This window comes from Plecotus auritus (genome assembly GCF_963455305.1).
Source record: "Plecotus auritus genome assembly, chromosome: 7".
Lineage (NCBI taxonomy): Eukaryota > Metazoa > Chordata > Mammalia > Chiroptera > Vespertilionidae > Plecotus > Plecotus auritus.
The window spans coordinates 126,360,034-126,375,600 of NC_137774.1; positions in this window are offsets into that span (position 1 = coordinate 126,360,034).

Genomic DNA, 15,567 nt, shown 5'->3' on the forward strand with positions numbered 1-15,567 from the left:
TCTGATAGGTTTTGGGGTCAGAAGTCATAGATTCAAATCACCTAAACCAGTTAAGACTGTCATTTTGGGAAAGTTTTTTAACCTCTCTGAAGTTTATAAAGACTGTCTCAGTTATAACAAGATGCTCAAAAATACTATTTTATTTTTCTTGCTTCACAGTCCCCTCCTATATTCTGATGATGGACTAAGTGCTGGACCGTGGGCCCAGCTGGGGTGATGACTCTTTAAACAAGTGGTAGGCCTGGCTGGTAGCACCTGTGCTTCTGGGGAGCCAGGTGGGTAGTGATATTGAGACAAGGCAGAAGGCAAGTGGGGAAGTGGTTGTTCCACCCACACATTCTCACGTGTTGCAAAATGCAGCTGGTGAGTATTTTCTCAAGAGAAGGCCACTTGCATACCAATGAAAATAACTCCTAGGTTGGTTTGGCCCTTGTGCCTTCATTACTGACCCCTAGGCTAGGGAGGTCACCAAAGAGGAAGCTCCATGCTTCCCTGTGAAACAATCATTAAATCTGCCAGAAGAGTTAAGATCAATAATTTTCAAATATTATACCTGGAGGTTTCTTTAGGCTATAAACACTATATCATCTGTAACATTTTTTCCCTGTATTAAATTATCCAAGGACGCCCTAACTGGATTGGCTCAGTGGATAGAGTGTCAGCCTGCGGACTGAAGGGTTCCAGGTTCGATTCCGGTCAAGAGCATGTAACTTGGTTGTGGGCACTTCCCCAGTGGGGGTTGTGCAGGAGGCAGTTGATCCATGTTTCTCTCTCATTGATGTTTCTGGCTCTCTATCCCTCTCTCTTCCTTTCTGTAAATAATCAATAAAATATATTTTTTAAAAATTATCCAAGGATTTTTGAATTTCATAAATTTATTAACAGATATGTTTTCCCAAAAATTTTAAACAGGTAAAGTTTTAAACTAAGAGACTTTGTATCAGTTTCTACATTTTGCTTTGTCTTAAGAAATGACTAGCATGGAAAAGGGTGTCCTGATTAGAATGGAGCTTATTCTCCCTGAGACTAAATACCAACACACTGTAAGCCTTCTCCCCATCCCATCCAACCCCTGTGCCCCATCCCTAGCCCATGGCAAAGTATAAGCCAGAGCACATACCATGTAAGTTGTTTTGCTTTAGCAAAAAATCCCCTTAATCAACTTTCCTTACAAATCGAACATGCCTTCATAAAGATCACAGCAAATTGAGGAATTTGCTGTGATCTTTATAAGGATCCTGCAGAAGACTGAAAATTAAATGTTTAATAATAACACTATGTTTTTCTCTTGAAAGTCTGGAGTAATGGCATAACTTATATATTTCTAGGGAGTAATTCTGTAGTTAAACCCAATGTCAGATAATTGTGGCTAGTAGGGTAGGATGGATGCCTGGACTGGGGAGGCACATAGCAAGCTCTACGAAAGGAAAGGTAAACCAGCAACCTTGCTCACCACGTATCTCTCTTTTTTCTCGCTCCTTCTCTTTTTCCCTCCCTCCCTCCCTCCCCCTCCCTCCCTCTCTCCCTTTCCCTCCCTTCCTCCCTTCCTCCCTCCTTCCTTCCCTCCCTCCTTCTCTCTCTCTCTCTCCCTTTCTTTCTTTCTTTCTTTCTTTCTTTCTTTCTTTCTTTCTTTCTTTCTTTCTTTCTTTCTTTCTTTCTTTCTTTCTTTCTTTCTTTCTTTCTTTCTTTCTTTCTTTCTTTCTTTCTTTCTTTCTTTCTCTCTTTTCTTTTTTCCCTTTGGGTAATGAGAATACGAAGTAGTTCCAGATGGTTAGCAAGTGGCCAGACTCAAACCAGTTGCTAAGCTTGCTGGCATCCAAGAACCTGCTTAGTGGTGACATCCAAGTACAGATCCCCACAGTCCTGCTTTCTGGTGAAACTGGGGAGAACAAACCAACAATAGAGAAATGAGTACTGTAATTTATCTTGGAGGCCATTTAGGTTGTTTATCCTAAACTACATTTTGATTCCAGTTACAGTTTAATTATGAGTATTTGTTCTCTAACAGAGACTAAACAAAGGGTAACTATTTTCTTTTATCTTTTTCTTTGTTATGAAAATTTCAGTTTCATGTTTGCCTCTCCTCTCTTTAAATAGTGTCTTATGCCATGTAAACGTATTCGGCTCAATTTCTTCCCATTCAGATGAAGTCTCAAACTAACAATAAGGCAGAGCAGAAGTTTTTACATATAAGGAATGTGTGATTTAATAACGCCTTATGTATTTCTTTAACCTTTTATCCCATATATCTGACAAGTCCTTTCTGTTACAAAAGAGACACCACCAAGTCTCTCTGGGCATCAAACTCTTGGCATAATTTTCAGAGTAAAGGAAACTCACTGAGTCTAGATGTCCCTCTTCAGAAGTGACTGGCAAGCTGTTTTTGTTTTTGATCATGAAATGGGAAGTTACAAAGCCATAGCAGGAGTGTGGGTTACACTTGTTTTCTTCTGTGTGCCTCGCACAGCTCCTGTGCCAGGTCAGTGGTGACTGGGATTTGCTTTGTCTCAGAGCCCATACTCTATTTACAGAACATGTTCAGTATCTCTTTTTTTGCAATTACTCAAAGCTTACTTTCATCACATAATTTTTATCAAATATACTGCTGAAGACATTTTCTTATACACTTTACACTGTGCTGTTACTTTCTGTGGTGGGAGATTGTTTTTCTGTATCTCTGCTGTAGATGAACACCCTTAATTATCTCTTGGTTCACCTAAATGTAGTAATAAAGAATATTTGATAAGCACTCTTTTTTGGCAAAAAAAAAAAAAAAGACACTTTCAAATTGGATTGAAGCTGAAACCAAATTCTACATTGCTAAAAAACAAAAATAACAATAATAATAAATTTTAAAGATATACACATCATTGTAAAACTTTAAACTCATTTATTAATAGATGTTTAATAATTTTAATATTTAATTCACTCTTCCTACCACGAGAGGAATACATTTTCATTGATTCCATCTATCACTTGCATTATTGATCAGCATTTTTTAAAAAATTAACCTTCCTTCATCTATTTTTTGAGTAAATTATTTGGTTTTGACAAATTCTCCTCAAAGACCTTATTTCCATTGCAATCTGTATTTTGAATTGTCTTGTTTTTTATTTTGTCATGAAAGGTTTTCATATTTCAGTTCAGATCAACTAGGGTTGACACATGATTTCAACAAAACTTTCAAGCACAGTTGATAAGAATTTATTGAATAAAAAAGAAATGAGCACAGTTTAAGCCTAGCAAGGATTCTCTGCATTTTGTTCTACTTGGAACAGTCAATGTAGAGTGTAGTGAGTTGGCTTTATTTTTCAATAATTCATTTTTGAAAAAAAAAAAAAAAGTCGTCTTTGGTCTTTGAACAATGAATGGTAGTTTAAAATATGTACATATTCAATGTTCAATTCCTAATGATCCAAATTCAACCTGTTCTATCCCTAGTTTACATATTGCACATGATACCACAGGTTATTAGGTAATGGGTAGAGGGCACTGAATATGGATTTCCAAAATTCTCGATTCAAATCTTGATTTAGTCATTTATTACCTGTGAGATTTTTACATCATTAAAGTGTTTTAGTCCTACTTTTCCAACTCTAAAATAGAATTAATAATAACTTATAGTTTTAGCATGAGTATTATAAAACATAAATTTATAAACACATATAATTTATAAATTAGGTATATGCAGAAAACATGTGAAGCATGATAATTATGGTTATTATTAATATTATTTCCATGCAATAATTTGACACAGAAATTAAAACAAAATGTTTAATACATTTGAATATTTAAAACAGCTTTTCTACAGAAATGAATTTGTAACTTAGCAAAAGATGTTATTCTACCAAGAAAGTGAACATCATACTTCGACACTGACTTCTTGAAAACTATATTTAAAGGAAGGCTTTTTGTTCTATGGTGACAGCTATAAAATTTTAATATCATCATTAAAAGAAGGAGCTTTCTCATGATTTCTCAACTTGAAACATTTAAAGCACAACAGGACAAAGCTTTTAAAAGAAGTTACTGTTACAGATATCTAAGGGCTCCTATATCCACATTTGAGACTTCATAGATATTGTCCACATTGAACAAAACAAAGCTGATTTCTTCTATAAAGTTATATAACTTGTAATTTGAAATATAATTATATTTTTCCTCAAGAGCTTTCAGGATTTAAAAAGAAAGATTGAGTCTACTTTGAGATTATAAGAAAAACAAACACTATTGAATAACTTTCTCAAAGCTTATTTTTTAATAAATTCCTTTGCATTTACTCAGTGTAGGTACATTTCACCCACATGGTCATGAGCTCATCTAGATTTAATTTTTTTTAGACATTAAAAATATTTTATTGCTTTTTTAGAAAGAGGGGAAGGAAGAGAGAGAGAGAGAAACATCTATGTGAGAGTAAACATCGATCGTCTGCCTCCTACGCACCCCCTACTGAGGAAGGGCCTATAACCTGGGCATGTGCCTGACTGGGAATAGACCCAGCAACCTTTCTGTGCATGGAAATGATGCCAAACCAACTGAGCCACATCGTCCAGGTCTTATGAGCTCATATATATTTAGAACTCTGCCATTTGATTTGCAGTAGGTACTCACAGAAGCACCCTCACTGATGCACCAGCAAGGTAAGGAGCCCCCTCTTGCAGTCAATACAGAAGGTCAAAATGAAGACCTGGCATTGGAGAATCTTAAAATCTGATTGCAATGCAACTTACTTAAATAGATCATATTTATTTATTTATTTATTTTTAATTTTAATAAATCTTTATTCAGATTATTACAATTGTTTCTCCTTTTTCCCCCATAGCTCCCCTCCACCCAGTTCCCACCCCTCCTTCTGCCCTTACCTCCCACACACTGTCCTCATCCATAGGTGTATGATTTTTGTCCAGTCTCTTCCTGAACCCCCTATACCCCTTTCCCCCTGAGAATTATCAGTCCACTCCCTTTCTATGCCCCTGATTCTATTATATTCACCAGATTATTCTGTTCCTCAGGTTTTTAATTCACTTGATTTTTAGGTTCACTTGTTGAGAGATATGTATTTGTTGTTCATAATTTTTCTCTTTACTTTTTTCTTCTTCCTCTTCTTTAAGAATACCTTTCAGCATTTCATATAATGCTGGTTTGGTGGTGATGAACTCCTTCAGCTTTTTCTTATCTGTGAAGCTCTTTATCTGACCTTCAATTCTGAATGATAGCTTTGCTGGGTAGAGTAATCTTGGTTGTAAGTTCTTGCTATTCATCACATTGGAAATTTCTTGCCACTCCCATCTGGCCTGCATAGTTTCTCTTGAGAAATCAGCTGACAGCCGTATGGGTGCTCCCTTGTAGGTAACTAACTGTTTTTCTCTTGCTGCTTTTAATATTCTCTCTTTGTCTTTTGCTCTTGGCATTTTAATTATGATGTGTCTTGGTGTGGTCCTCTTTGGATTCCTTTTGTTTGGGGTTCTGTGGGCTTCCTGGACTTGTAAGTCTATTTCTTTCACCAGGTGGGGGAAGTTTTTGGTCATTATTTCTTCAAATAGGTTTTCAGTATCTTGCTCTCTCTCTTCTTCTGGCACCCCCATAATTCTGATATTGGTACGCTTGAAGTTTTCCCAGAGTCTTCTTACACTATCTTCAACTTTTTGGATTTTTTTTTTTTTTTTTTTTGCTTTTTGCTTTTTCGGTTGAGTGTTTTTTGCTTCTTTGTATTTCAATTCTTTGACTTGATTTTTGTGTTCCTCTTGTCTGTTTTTGGGTCTCTGTATAATATTTTTTATTTCAGTCAGTGTATGTTTAATTTCTAGTTGGTCCTTTTTCATATCTTCGAGGGTCTCGTTATATTTATCGGCCTTTTCTAGGATATTCTTAAAAAGCCTTATAACTGTGGTTTTGAATTCTATATCCAGTCATTTGTTTTCCTCCATTTCTTTTGTTTGTGATCTGATTCTTTGATGCCGCATTTTCACTGCTTCCCTGAGTTGGTAAGGTAGATTTGTGTGCTAGGTTTCCAATATGGCCCAGTGGGTCTGCCTCCCCAGTTAACCTGAGGTGGACACTCTTGGTGCACCCCTTTGTGGACTGTGTGTACAGCCTTGTTGTAATTAAGTCTTTATTGTTGTTGGTATCACTGGGAAGAATTGACCTCCAGGCCAGTTGGCTGTAAGGATCAGCTGTGTCTATGCTGGGAGAAGTTCGGTGCTGGAGACAGCCTTATAGGATTAGACTTGCCAAATTGCAATAGCCTCTGTGCTCAGCTTGGGTGGGGTGGAGTCTCAGTCTTGGCTTCCCGTCAGCCTTGCCCTTGTGCGCATGTGCGCGCCTTCAGACCTCTGCCTTCCACTAGGGAAAGCCTGTGGCAACCTCCGCAGCCTTTGTGCGCACTGGTGCGCGCGCCTTCAGACCTCCGCCTTCCCTGGCTCCTGAGTCTCCGCCCGAGAGTCCAGACTCCCCCCACAAGAGCGTGGGTCCCCAGGGGCTCACCTGGAACCGGGGTTCAGTGTAGTCAGAACTGGGGTTCAGTGCGGTCGGGGGCTTCCTTCCCCCTTCCGCCAGAGAAAGTCAGCCAGGCTCTCAGCCGCCCTTCCTCTCTGCGCGCACAAAGACCCTTTGCCGTACCTCCAATCATCTGTGTGCTTTTCTCTTTCCTTCTAGTTGTAGAATTTTCACTCAGCCAGCTTTCCTGTGGTTCTGAATGGTGTCCGTTCTGTCTTTTAGTTGTAGTTTTGAAATTGTTGTGCGAGGCAGCAGTTTAGGTGCTTACCTATGCCACCATCTTGGTTTTCTCCAGATCATATTTATTTGCTGTAAATAAATTTTATAGAAAAAGAGCTCATGATCTGGGCCATCTGGTTCAAAAGTGAGTATTTGGTTACTCTAAGTGCAGCAAACATTTTTTAGGTTCCAACTGGGAACTAGGCAAGGTACTGGTGACTAAATAATGAGTAGAATACAGATACCTGTCCTTATTGACATCACCATCTCTGGAGACAGATGCATAGCAAATATCTGGAACATGCAAATTGTTACTATGGAGAATGTACATGGTCCATGGAGACACAGTGGAGATTATGCACCCAGACCCTCCTAAAGTAGTCTATTGGAAAATTCTTGGAGGAAGAGATATGGTCAGGAGTGACATGTGGGCAAAGAAGGTACAAGGCCACAACTTGCTCACTGAGGGATAAAAGTTGCTTTAGTTATGAGCTTCTTTTTACTTTCATGAGAAATAGAGGTCAAAATCTAAGTAATGTTGACTTGAACATGGCAGGTAAGTGACGGAGCCTATGTGGATTTAGATAAAATTGAAAGGAAAATCTCAAGTGGATACTAGGTTACCTTTACTTTTCCAGATTGTACTTTTGCTGCTTTTCCAACATGGGTTTGAAAACAGATTTTTGAAGCGTTGATCTGTTCAGTATCTCTTGGTTTATCTCACACTTTGAGCTAAGCTATTTTGTAAAAAGTTCACATGTTTCTGCTGCTTCTAATTCCTTGCCTCAGTTTATTGCACCTAGAAACTCTCTTCTTTCTTTTCATATGAAATGAATGAAATATATTTATCATATATAAATAAAATGATCTCTGATGAAATTTATGTATTTTAAAATGTATCTTAGTGGGAAGGCATTTGAAGTTTATTTTTACCCTCCCAAAGAACTATAATGGTAGCAATTTGACTACATGTAAAACTCATTTTCTGCTGCCAAACCCTTGCAGTCTCCTCAAATTGTCAACAGGAAGTGGGAGTTCCTTGACCACAAAACCTTTGGAATTGTTAGTATTTTGAGAATACAGTGAATGGGATTTCCTAATGTCTCTTCTCAAAGTTTGGCAACTGGGGTGGTGACCAGAGAATTCTTGATGCTGAGCCCTCTGGACTGGATCATCTTTCCTGTTCATTATCCTATAGACTGGTGTTGGTAGTTTTAAAGTTCTAAAACAAACATCTGTTAAAACTTACCAATTGAAAAATATTTCTTACTGACTGTTGAGGTGGGCTTTATTGATGAGATAATGTTAATTTTTGTTATTCTTGGATCATGCTAATTTGTTCTCAATATTTGCTTAATGTACTCAGAGAGTTTTCTTGACTGAATGCAAAATGATCATGAAATGCATTAATTAGTATTAGCCATACACTCCAACAAATAGACTGCTGTAATCATGGACAACTAAGCAGGTACATAAAAACTGTATCAGTTTGGGTCCTGTAGAAGCATTTATGAAGACAGAATAAGAACTGCAAGCAATTTGTTGGGGAAAATGCCTGTGAAAGATAAAGGGGAGAGTAAGCAGAAAGGCAGGGAAGGCTTTTAGACTGTGAGGAAGGTAGAACGCTGTAAAAGAAGAGGGGGGCGCGAATAGCAGGCTTGAGTAAAATGATCCTCAAACCACTGTCCTACTCAAAGTTTTAGCGGGGACAATGGGTAGCCCCAGAATAAAATTTAACCATTAGTGGGGGCTGCCTTGGGCAAACAAGGCTGCAGTGCAGTTTCCCAACAGTGCTCTGTCATTGACTGATACAAGTTCAGCTAGAACACATGAATGTTGAGGTGGATCCTAAATATGTGGCAGCGGGTGCTTTACTAAGGGAGACCCTGAGAGCAGTGCTGCACACACTAGACTTTCACAATAGATCATATTGTTGTGGTTCACAATATATACAAATATCAAATAATTATGTAATACACCTGAAACTTGTACAATGACACATATCAGTTATATCTAAATAAAAAAGGAGAATAGCTAAGAGTATCACAGTTATGAAAAATGTTTGAACAATATTGAAAAACGTTTAAGTCGTATGAAAATTATATAAAGGAAGACTAGACATGGAGTTTTATATATCCTGTCCTACTTGGAGTTGTCAACTGTACCTAATGGTACCAGAACATCTTGATAAAAGATAAAAACAAAACAACACAAAAATACATGACCCTTCATATACAATATACAAAGTATATAACAAAGCATGGTTTAGAAGAAAGGCTAGTAACTGAAGAAAATATCTAAGACTAGTATTAAGGGAAATAAAATAATGAAAAACAGTTTGAAAAGGTGCTTCCTATTGCTAAATATATACACCAATATTTTTAATACTATTTATCCCAGAGTAGTAGGATTATATTTGTTTGCTTGGGTTTTATATTTGTAAATGTTCTACAGCAAAAAATGTATTTTTTTATAATTCTGAGCAACAATATCTATACACTTTTAGAGTAAAGAATAATCAGTAAACAAGTTCATACACACATGCTCACACATGCACATGTACTACCACTAATACTTGCAACACAAAAAGCAACAAGTCAACAGGAGAAAGATATTTGACATACACATTTCTTGCACCATATAATTACATTATATAATCAAAACTAACAGGTAGACACATATGTCTGTGCATCCAGTTTTATTTTGATGAAGATTCCAGCTGCCTGAGACCGTTACTCTTTTTCCACAAAAATGTAACCTTCCTTTCATATCGAAGTGTTCTATCACCTTTTTCTCCTTCTACCTTTGTCTCTGATTTTACAAACTCCTCAAACTTTTTATGCATTTCAACAGTGAACATGTAAGACAGGCAAACCATCATGTTAATGATAGTCTATGGTCATATTATTTGGGGCATTGTTAAATAAGTTAAACATTTTAATGGTTATCTATAAAAATAGGAAACATGTTCAATACTTGTCTTTATCACACCTTGTGTCGTTATCTTGGTAATTTCTGGTTCAGCTGGACATGGGAGCCCATAAACCAGTTGTTTTTGTTGTTGTTAACCTCCTCAAGTTCAAATCCCTACATCACCTAGCAGTTCAGTCATCCATTACTGCAGTCACATCTTTGACAAAATCATTTTCAGAAGTGTTGCACTTTTGAAATATTCAATTTTTATCTGTCACTTTTTCAGGACAGTCTCCAGTATTCAGAAATAAAAAAAGGCTTAGGGAAAAATCAAATTCATATATGTCTTAACACTCTTAAAAGCTATGAGAAAGAATAGATAAATTACTTACAAAGAAATGACAATTAAACTGACAGCATCAATAGACACCAGAAACAAATGGAATAGTGTTTTCAAAGTGCTAGGGGAAAATGATTGTCAAATTATACTCCCATGCTCAGAATTAATGAGTGAAGGTGAAATAATGATACTTTTAGACATACAAAGCCTGAGAGTTATTCTGCTCATAAACCCTTACTAAATGAACTACCATATATCACTGGATGTAAGAGGTCATCAGTTGTATATGCACCATAAAAGAAAAATGCTGTTAATTAAACTACAATATGCCCTCAGTTGTAAAGTGCATCTTAATTACAGAGATGTTAACAATATGAAAACCTGTATCTTAGAAAGAATTAAATGAAAATGAATACTGCATAAAGAAGAAAGGAACCCAGAAGGTAGGGATAAGATGTAAGAAAAAAAATATTGAGCAAAGAAACTAGTACGCATATTTATAAACACAAGTAAAACCTGACAATAGCTAATAATAACTAATGGTGTGACTTCAAAACAAGACTGAGTTAAAATGCCAATCAACAGTAAAATGGAAGATAGGCAAAACATCATGTTAATGATAGTCTACAGTCCTTATATTATTTTGGGGAAAGGTTAGCAACCCTTTTTGGGCAGTGTTAAATATGTTAAACATTTTCATGGTTATCTATAAAAAGTAGGAAAGATGTTTAATATTCAAACAGTTAAAGCAAAAATATAGAAATCTTTATTCATATAACAGAATACAATAGAGCATTTAAAATTTATGACATTTTTTTATGAATTTACTAGAGGCCCGGTGCATGAAATTCGCATGCGGGTATAATCCCTAGGCCTGGCCTATGATCAGGGCCATCTTCCTGGCTGTCCACAGCTGGACCTGCCCCCCGAAGCCACCCACCCCCAGTTCCCTGTTCCCCATTGGGTGATTGGAGCCTGCCAGCTGGGGGAAGGGACCGAGAGGTGGTCAGTGTGCCTCATAGTGACTGGTCAAGCAGAGATTCTGGTCATTCCACTGTTAGCATTAATTTGCATATTACCTTTTTATTATATAGGATGTAAATCTCAAAAAATAATGATGAATGAAAAAAGCAAGCTGTAGTATAAAACTTATAGCACAAATCTAAAATTAAAAAGATTATAGTAATATTATAGATTATATATAAACTATATTTGTCTGCATGTGTGTGTGTGTGTGTGTGTGTGTGTATTAAACATATGAAAACATTTAATGGAAGATATTCACCATATCTATAAATGTGATGGTCTTCGAAGAGGGAGGGAGAGGAAAAACACTGGGAGATGGGGGGAGAGGAAAGGAAGATAGTTGAGTGAGGATGCAAATTCAAGACAGTAGCACCAAACTACCTTTATAACCATTATTTCCATTGTGAAAGGCTGGGAAATGTTGATGGATACACTTCTTTAATGGAACAAAATTAGGATAAATGTTGATGTATAAATGTATAAAGAGTTGGGGATTATATCATCATTGCATTCTTTGAAAGACTATACCGAGAACCAGCTAACATATTTGTCATCTCTGATCAATTAATTTGATGAATACAGTTTGTATAATTCTGGTATGAAGATATCTGGGTAAATACTATAGTTTCACTTGACAGGAATATTGAGGTTCCTAGGCTGTTTCAGTCTCATAAAAATGAGCAAAATGAATGATTAAGAAGTGAATAGCGTAGGCAGATCACTTCTGTAAGATTATGAAGATCCAAATATAAATTTCTAGTGATGTTCCATTATGGAAATAACAATCCCATTGAAATATGAGTCAATAAACTTGTCTAGAATATTACAGATTATTTATTTGACTGATGTGATTCTTCTTATCTTACTACTAGTATCTGCTGAGTCAGGCAAGAAAAAAACTTTTTAAGTATATTTAAGATTGGTAATCTGTGACAAATTCAAAATACACAGTGGCTTTTTTTTGCTCAGTGCAATATTTTATATTGGTATCTGACTTTTAAAGAACAGCACGTGGCTCTCTTTTTTGAGAACAATCTAATAGTGGGGTTACTTGGGGATGAGAAGAAAGTAGCTCTCTTCCTAACTCCACTTTCAAATTTTCAGCATAGCAAGTATTTCTTTTTCTTTCACCTGGGCTTTTAAATGTGGATTTAAGACAAAATCCACATCTGGACAAAACAGTAAGTTGGGAAACTTCTAGGAGGAAATGATAAGTAATAAATGGTGAGGTTTTCTTACATCTGTTACCTATGTGGAAGCTATAATATTTCTGAGTGGTGATAAAAACTCTAATTTAGATGTTTCCATTTATATCCCACTGGCCACCTATGGACTTTCGTGGGAGAGGAGGAGCTGATAAAATGAAAATATGGTCTAAATATATATCAGTACTGTAATTGCAAATGCCAACACACAAGCAACTTTCCATATTTTACCCTATTTACATATGTGTAAATATTTGAAAAATAATTAAATTCATTATTTTTATATGCAAAAAGTTGTATCAGTTAGTAAATAGAGTAAGAATTTTTTTTTTTTTAATGCCAGTCTGGTGGAATCACTTCTAGCATTCTGCCTTATAGGGAGAACACCTAAATTGTAATTCTTTTATACATCAATGAATTAAACAACATGTATCTTACTTTGGATTTAGTTCTTGCTAAAACTAAATAACATTTTGTTATATAGTATTTAATTTCATTTTTTCTCCTATTTATTTCAGTGATTCTAGTTTTTCATTTAGGGTAATTACATATACTTTGTTATAAATACTAGTAAATGCACTTAAGTAAAAAAAAAGCAAGTCAATTTTTAAAAATATTGGAAGTTCTATTTTTTATAAGAAAATGTCATAATTTTGATAGAAGAATGTCTGAAATCTGGTACAACATTATAGTCAGTGTTAAGTAACAATATAGCATGGATTGACAAAGTAAATAAATGCCTTTTATATCAACAAATGGAAGTGAAGAGTTATCCCCCAAACAATACCTGAACACTTGAGTTTTAATATCTTATATAATTTTGTGCAGGGGTGTGCATGTGTGAATGTGAATGTGAGCGTGTGTGTGTGTGTGTGGGTGGGTGGGTGGGTGGGTGTGTGTGTGTTAGTTGCTGGCACTGGGCAAACTCCTCAGTCTTCCATTTCCTTTGTGAGCTACGGTACTTTTTGCTTTACAGTCCCTAAGAAGTAGAAAATGTATGCTAATACATTTAACTGGGAGGGTAAGGATAAACACCTTCAGAGAACATGTGCAAAGCCCATGGGCAGAGTAGGAGCAAGTATAAAGTGTATAAAAGAAAATTTGCAGAGGCAGTAAGAATCCTCTCCTCTCCTATTTGAAAAAGGACTCTGGTGCAGAGTTTCTCCTTTCATTGCTGGCTGGTTCCATTTAAAGGGCCCATGTGTTTTTGGAATCTGAAACTCAGAGTAAGGTCAAACATGCTGTAATTAGGGTACTCATCTTTAGGAATGGACAAGGATTTGGGTAGGTTTCCAAAAGCATTATGAATGATGAAGGAATCACAAGGTCATTAAGTTAGTTGTTGCGGTAACCTTTGGACTGAACAATTTATAACAGCCCCAGTTCAAAATCAGCAAAATTCAGAATTATTCAAGCTTTCTACATAACAGGAACTCAGCTTGCGCCAATAATAAACAGACACACATGAAGGAAAATTCCACTGACCTTCTCTTCACCCCCACCTCGGAGGCCTAATTGCTGTCAGAAGTAGTGTCAAAACAGAACACATACCTTTAGTCTCTGCAGTTTGGAAGAGCAGAGAGGTGAATGTTTTGCTTTTAAGTAACCCAGAATATGATTAAAGTTAAATTATTGCATAATGATGAGCCAAATATTGTAAATAACAGTTTTCTATATGCAGAAAAATTAAACACAAGTGTTGGTGGAACAATAAATGTAGTTGTCTTTGTATACTTTGAATGGTGGTCAAGGTAATCAATAGTAGTGAGATATATTGATCTATGGGGGATTAGAAGAGAGAAAAAGATAGTTTTAGCTGGTGGGAGTAGAGAAAAACAAACTCTTATTCACTATGTTTAAGAAATTTAGCAATATCTATCCAAATTTATTTTTTTTAAACGTTACCCAAGGATATGTTTTTATTGATTTTAGAGAAAGAAGAAGAGGGAGGGAGGGATAGAGAGAGAAAGAGAAACATCAATCGGCTGCCTCTCATCTATGACCCAAATGGAGATCGAACCCACAACCAATTGCAACTTTTTGGTGTATGGTACAACACTCCAACCAGCTGTGCCACCTGGCCAGAGCATCTATCAGAATTTAAATTGCAGATACCATCAAGCCCAGTTATCCCACTTTTAATAATTTATACATAATGAAATGTAAAGTAATATATGTATAACAATGATTCTTAGAGCATTGTTTGTAACAATCACACACAAAAACACCTAGGAACAACTAGATACCCTTTAATGACCGACTGGATAAACAAGCTATGGTTAGCCATTTCTTAACTACTATGCAAATGTAAAAACTAGCAAAGAAAACAAAAAAAAAAAAATAGTAAGGTAAATACATATGTAAGCACATAGAAAAATTCCATGATATAACCTGTATCAATAAATGAGTAAAAAATGTGTCTTATAAACAAGCAAAAAATTATGTATATATACAGTTGACCCTTGAACAACACAGTTATTGGGGGAGCCAATTCCTCACACAGTTAAACATCACATGTAACTTTTGATTCCTATAGTTGACAGGAAGCCTTACCAATAACATCAACAGTTGATTAATACATATTTTGTATGTTATATGTATTATATACTATATTCTTACAATAAGTAAGCTAGAGAAAATATAATGTTATTAAGAAAATCATAAGGGAAATGTAATACATTTATTGCTTTTATTGACAAAAATCTACCTGTAAGTGGACCCATGCAATTTAAATATTTGCTGTTCATGGGTCAGCTCTACATATTTACACATATATGTCTTTATCTTTATCTATTTTTTTGTATTGCTTATATTTTAAAAATGTTAAATCATCCGGAATGCTCTTCACCAAACAATTGGCATCAGTGAGAGGCTACTCTCATGACTTCCTGGCAGAGCTGCCCATGGGAGAGTGATAACAGAGCAGAACATGGCAGGATGGTTTGTAGCTCTTGGGTGATATTCATGTAGATTTCAAGATACAATGGGTAAGACGTTTTAGATGCGAGAAATTCTATGTCAGCAAAGGAGGGAGTAAATACCATGATGTTGGTGTTGCTTAAATGTCACTACATACAATATAATAAACCTAGAAAATTTAAGTTACCATTTTTTAAAATTCTTATTTTAGTTTTCCATCACAATTTATCTCCTCTGTACCCTCTTCCACCTCCTCCAACCACCATCCCCTCGCAGTCACCACACTGTTGTCTATGTCCATGAGTTCTCTCTTTTTTCTTTTTTTGCTCACATTGAAAAACAAAAGCAAACACAGGTTTTTGTTTTTTGTTTTTCATTTACTGCTTTGATACCAAATAACAAATGAAAGAATTATATGAAAAGGTCTGTACAGGAGTGAAGTTTGAGAAA